Source organism: Amphiura filiformis, chromosome 7 (assembly GCF_039555335.1).
Source record: "Amphiura filiformis chromosome 7, Afil_fr2py, whole genome shotgun sequence".
NCBI lineage: Eukaryota > Metazoa > Echinodermata > Ophiuroidea > Amphilepidida > Amphiuridae > Amphiura > Amphiura filiformis.
The window spans coordinates 24009046-24015514 of NC_092634.1; positions in this window are offsets into that span (position 1 = coordinate 24009046).

Consider the following 6469-nt stretch of genomic DNA (forward strand, 5'->3'; position numbering starts at 1 on the left):
TGATGTTCACAATACTGTACATACATGGTGCACAGGATGTTCGTAACACATCAAGCTGATAGAATTGGTCATGATGGACGACTGATACACACGTTGGTGCTGGAATTAAATAGCAATTTTCTCAGTTTTACCACATTTTCTTGCTTAAAATTAAAAAGGGATATACCTGAGTATGACAACTAACCGGGGATATTATCTGACAGTGAAAACTTAACTTTTTGTGGGGAAAAAGTAAAACAATTTATGGTTATGTAACAATAATAGGTCCTATAGGCATCACAGCCAGGTTCTTGCCTCTCCTTCATCTTGTCTGGATTATTTGTGATGCCATCATATAAGATGAGTTGTCCGCACTAAACTTGGATTTTGAGATGCAGTTGACAAATATTGAATTTCTTTGTCTGCAAAGAAAGAAATATTCATATCTGTTAAATGTGCAGGGATATTAAATGAAAATTGATAATCAATTGACATGTGACACAATCTGATCCATTCAGACCAAAGTAAAGCAGGACATTTTTAACAGTTGCTAACTTGCGCAGTACCTAAGCTTACTGATGTTGAAATCCCTGTCACTGTCATACTTGGTTGTAAATTTATCAACTGATGATATGTCTATTTTCTTCTTATTTTGAAATTGACCATATCTCAATTTCATTATTGCTAACTTTGTTCTGATTATTCTGATTAGACTGTGTCACATATGACTTGTTTACCTTAATCACATTGTTAAAGAAAACAAATGTAATTCAATCCTTGGTAATTTCTATGTAGTCTCCACGGCAGCCAGTTTGGTTCCGCTCCCTCCACACAAACAGTCTGCCAATGATTCAGCCAGGAGTTCAACCCACTGGCAATCAAGTTCCGGGTCAAGTTCTCAGATGCATCGCTCCTGATCAGGTTCTCATAGACTTTGCATTGTCGCCCTCTTAGCCAACCAGAAATGGTGTACATGTGGTCATTGGCAGACTGTTTGTGTGGAGGGAGCGTACCCAAACTGGCTGCGGAGGAGACTAATTTCTATGTTGATTCTATATTACCTCATGGCAAATGGAGACATAAATGCGCACGCTCCCCCTATGTAACCTACATACGTATGCTAAGGTATGATGTAGGCATGATTCAAGTAGAACAGGTAGCCATATTTGCCAAAGATTGAGGCACATAGAAAAGTCTTGTGGTCGTCTGCTGAAGGTTGATGATCATGTTTTAGATATATTCAGTGTTTTTCTGTTGGAACAAATTCAGTATACTTCTGTGCTGTTGCGATTTTATGCTGAAAAGATAGCAACTGCTCAGTGCCAGAAGTGAGTAAGTGCAATAGCTGCCATGTGTAGATGAGTACAATATACTGTGTGTAAATTGCCAAATGTTCACAGAGCAGCTATTACACTTACCCACTTCTGGAACTTAGTAGTTGATAGCTTTTGTTTCTTTGGTCAGCATCATAGATGCTTGTCGGAAGAACAAAGCTATTCTTTTCAGTTCAGAATCAATATCAATGCAGTTGATGCAACACAGGAAGTCCAGAAAATCCACAAAGGTAGTATTGTATGAGTTAAAAGTTATGGTTTACTTCAGTCAGGGTGACAGTGTGGATACACACTATAGCATTATGTTTTGTAGTAATTCAATCGGCAAAAACATAGTATAAGTCTGTTAAAAACAATGTAGTTCAAGTCAAAAACATTCCCAATTTTCTAGTATTTATTTTTGTATAAACATCAGCTTATGTGGAATCTGCAGATGTCAGGGTAAACTAATAAATGAATGTCATCAATGTACTACTTTCTGCATGTCTTTTATTTGTGTCGCAGGGCAAAATTGGGCATAATATGCAAATGAATACTCTAATCCTAACTTCATTAGCATATTTGGAACTATCATATGAGGCCCTTACTCTTAATCTTATGGATCATTTTACCAGTGCTGCATTTCAAGACGAGATATTTTGGTGCCTCAAATAAAATGGGCAGGACTGCAGGATGAATTGTTCTTTTGTGGGAGGCTCCCATATAATAGTGAGTTTTCGTTTTGGATGACAATGATTCTGTGACGGTAAATTGACACCTGTGCGCATGTGTCAACTTTGCAATTTTGTCGTCCTCCAGTTTCTAGAACACTTGTTGTGAAATTGACAACTTTTTGACAACAGTCTTACCATCGCAGAACCCACTGTCGTCAAAAACTCATTAATGAAGCAGACTCAACAGGCATGTAAACCTCTTTGTTATTGAGAAGTTATGCACCATTTGGGAAGGAAACGTCTAAAAAGGACTAAAAGCTGGGTAGGAGAGGAGCAAAAAGTACCCCTTTTTCACCAAGACGTTGATGCTGTTGTGTGTTGAAAACACCCCTTTTCAATGTTTTTCTTGGATGTGGGTGCATAGCAAAGTGAGTGATGGAAAACAAATATGTGACCAGCTCATCCAACAAAACCCGGAACAAGTTGCCAGGCATGTTTTTGAGTTATAGGCCTTTAAAGATGACGTTTCTATAAAAATATTCAAATTTTGGAATTCTTAATTTCATAGTATTTGACCTTGGGATTGAGTGGACTTTCAAATCCTTGACAGTACTTATTAAAAAGAGGTTTATTTAATCAATAATTGACAGTTGAACTATGATAATCCCTATTCAATCCTGTGCAAAGCAGGAAACTAATTAGCCCATTTCTCAGATTAGCAATTTGGTAAAAATATCAAGGTATCATTTACAAAATTATCCATATCTTGAAAGGTATTGATGCTATGTATATAATTTTGGTATCATTTATTGCTTATTGCCCCTTGCTTACATTTTTAATCAAATCATGAAATGTCAAAAATGCCTATTATTGTATTGCCCTGATAGCCAGTATAATGTACATTGTGATGTGTGTGTTGCTATCTAACCCTGATAGCAGTATACAGTGTGTGTTGGTTACACTGATAGCTAGTAATACTAGTAGTATACCGTAAACGTTCGCCTAATGGCGCTACGGAGTTCATGGAAATGAGAGAGCGCCATCCCTGTAAAAGCCGACTATTATCACTGATCATTAAGGTGCGATGTAGTTAAAGGGTGAAACCTATCGACACATACAATTATGAACAAGATCGAACAAACTTGTTCATGATAATGCGGTAATCATTCACCTGATACGTTGTGGCCCAGTGAGCAGAGCATTAGACTACAGTGCGAGGATAAAGAGAACTTATGGAGAAGATTGATGGTTCGAATCTCATGCAGTAATTTCTGACAGATTATGATGTCTGTCAATTTTTTTTTTTCTGATTTGAGGAAATTTTATTCTCTATTTTCTTGATTTTATCTTTAACATTGTTTATATAATTTTATTATTTTATCTTGTATGTGTCTTTTTTCATGATTCTTTGTTTTTATCGTTTCATTTTAGAGTAACTCAATCCATTCGATCAAATGTTGTAATGAACCTATTTGATTGTATAGGCATTTGTTATGTGTGTGAGCGAACTGTCGCGTCGACAAGTCTTTCAATTCAGCTTGAGTGTCCTTGGCTATGCATCAGTGGTCATAAGAGGTATATCATTTTATTCGAAAGGGGGGGCAAATATACGGGGTCATAAAGTCTTGGAAAGAATAATAGGAGGGGGTCATAAAATGTTTTATGACCAAAATGTTGGGAGTCACCCGATGACCACAGAAAGTGTGTTATTTTATTCAAAAAGACTGATTTCAATACAATTTTGGGGTTTGGGATCATAAAATTTGTGGATCATAAAATTTGGGACCCCCCTTCCGAAAAAAATGATAGCCCTCTAAGAGGATTCAAAAGATAACCTCTGCCCCAATAATCCCTAGCTATATTTGTTTGAAACTGTTCCACGGAGGATGTATCATAATAGGCTCAGTCTTCAAATGATATAAATAAAATTTGAATGAGTGAACGAACAAAATCATACAACGACCAACTGAATAGAGGCTGTGCATATGACGTATCATCCTGTAAATATGGCGGACTACTCAAATGCATTCAACAAAATCATGATTGCATCTACCGCGACAGTTCGCCTCACACACATAACAAAATGCACTACGATCAAATAGGTTGATGACAACATTTGATTGAATGGACTGCACTGCGCCATGATTACGGGAAGAAACCGGTTCAAATCCTTTGTTTGGAGCCAATCGATAAGCGCAAGGCCTCTATAGCTATCATTGAATACTAGGATTCCACAACACAATGAGAACATGTTATAAGGCGCTCTGAAAGGCACACAATACCCCAATGGCTTTCCATATTATGTGCACTCAACAACTATTCAGTATCGAAGCCCGGTATCGAAGTTACGTAATGTTACTATGTCAACGGGATCACGCGCTGAAGTAATGAACCACGATCGAAACAATCAGTACACAAAAAAGGCAAACCAAAATAGCGTGATCGGAATGATCGCCATACAAACAGTGCTTGGTTCCGATACCATCACGGAGTTACGTAACTACTTCGTGGTCTGATAGTTATATGATCAATGGTCTAATCTACTTGGGTTCGATCCTTTTAAGAAAAGAAAAAATAGCTGATCATTTATAATGCATAAATGCATAAAGTAATGTAGTTACACAATTTGAAACATTAAGGGCTGGGGTATGAAGGTTTGGACAGTATTAATTTTGGGACATTAGAGCACATCAGACATATCGAATTGCATTCTGAATACGAAGAATGTCATTCTGATATCAAATGATTTTGATTTTTGAAATTCGCAATTTAATACACATTTTATATTTTAAATTGATATTTTTGATATTTAACAGTACTTGAAGTAAACTTTATAAATCTGATGATTTATACTTAAAGTGTATGTAGGTGGGATGAAAAGCCGACGATCAATTGAAAATTTTGACCTTTCGTATTGAAGATATGGATTTTTTTCCCAAAAGCCTTAATTTTTCCCAAAACACCAAAAAAAATTAGGTCTTTTTGGGAAACAAATCCATATCTTCAATATGAAAGGTCAAAATTTTCAATTGACCGTCGGCTTTTCCTCCCTGCTACATACACTTTAAGAATATATCATTAGATTTATATAATTTACTTCGAGGACTGTTATATATCAAAAATTTGAAAAATATCAAATTTTTATAATTTGTCATAAAATTTGTATTATATTGTGATTAAAAAAAATGAAAATTATTTGATATCAGAAAGACATGCTTCAGTATTCAGAATGCAATTCGATAGGTCTGAGGTGCTCTCATGTCCCACAAAAAATACTGTTTAAACGCATAATAAACGCTCATTTTGGATCCCTTAAGGCCGTTCTATTTTTCAAAGGTCATTTAACTGTTAAATGTAGTGGAATATATCACGCATTGATAGGTAGCATGTGGAGCAAATTTTGTCAGCGGTTTTTGTTGCCGTTTGTTCGCATGCAGTGCCTATTTATCTAAAAAAATAAGAAAATTAAAATTAAATTTAAAAAAATTCACAATATTCGTTCGTAAAATGGGGACAAAATCCAAAAACATTTCTCGACCCTTCTTCACATAAAAGTGGGGGCAGAAATCAAGATTCGAACAAGTACCATTCACCATTCAAGGCGCACCCTCTACCGACTGAGCTAACGGGTCAGACAACAGAAGGGTGTAATTTTGAACTGAAGAATATAAATAAAATATGAAGAAATTACAATGTTATAAAAAGATTGACCAAAATGAGTATGAATCGATTTACAAATTAAGTCCAATGGAACTTTGAGAAAGAATACCTGAAGAAACCCCAAACATTTGCTGCTCTAGCAACTAACCTAGTGACCTAAAGTATTGGGTCATGTCACAATATTTTTTCTGAGGCATTATGTCCAGGTTGCTCAATTTAACATACACGTATCCTTAATGCTGTTGAGATTTTACAAGGATGGCGCTCTCACATTTCTAAGAATCCAAAAGCGCCATTAGGCGAACGTTTACGGTATAGCATGCTGTGTGTTCCTATCCAACCATGAGAGCAGTATACAGTGTGTGTTGCTCCATTGCCCTGATAGCATACTTGCTCATACTATGCATAATGCTTGTGCGTTGTTATCTATCCCTGATAGTAGGTAGGCCTATACAGTGTGTATGTGTGTTGCTATTGACAGTGAGCTGTGTTCCTATCCAACCCTGAGAGCAGCATACAGTGCGTGTTGCTCTATTGCCCTGATAGCATACTATGCATATTATGTTGTGTGTTGCTATCTAACCCTGATAGTACTAGTAGGTAGGCATACAGTGTGCTGTGTGTGTTCCTATCCAACCCTGAAAGCAGTGTATACAGTGCATGTTGCTCTATTGCCCTGATTGCATACTATGCATAAATGCTGTGTGTTGCTATCTAACCCTGATAGCAGTATATAATAAGTCACTTTTAACCCTGATAGCATACCGTAAAAACTCGATAGTTAGCTTATGGGCTTGCTATCGAGCGCTTTTAAAACATGAAGAACCCAATCCACAAAAGTGT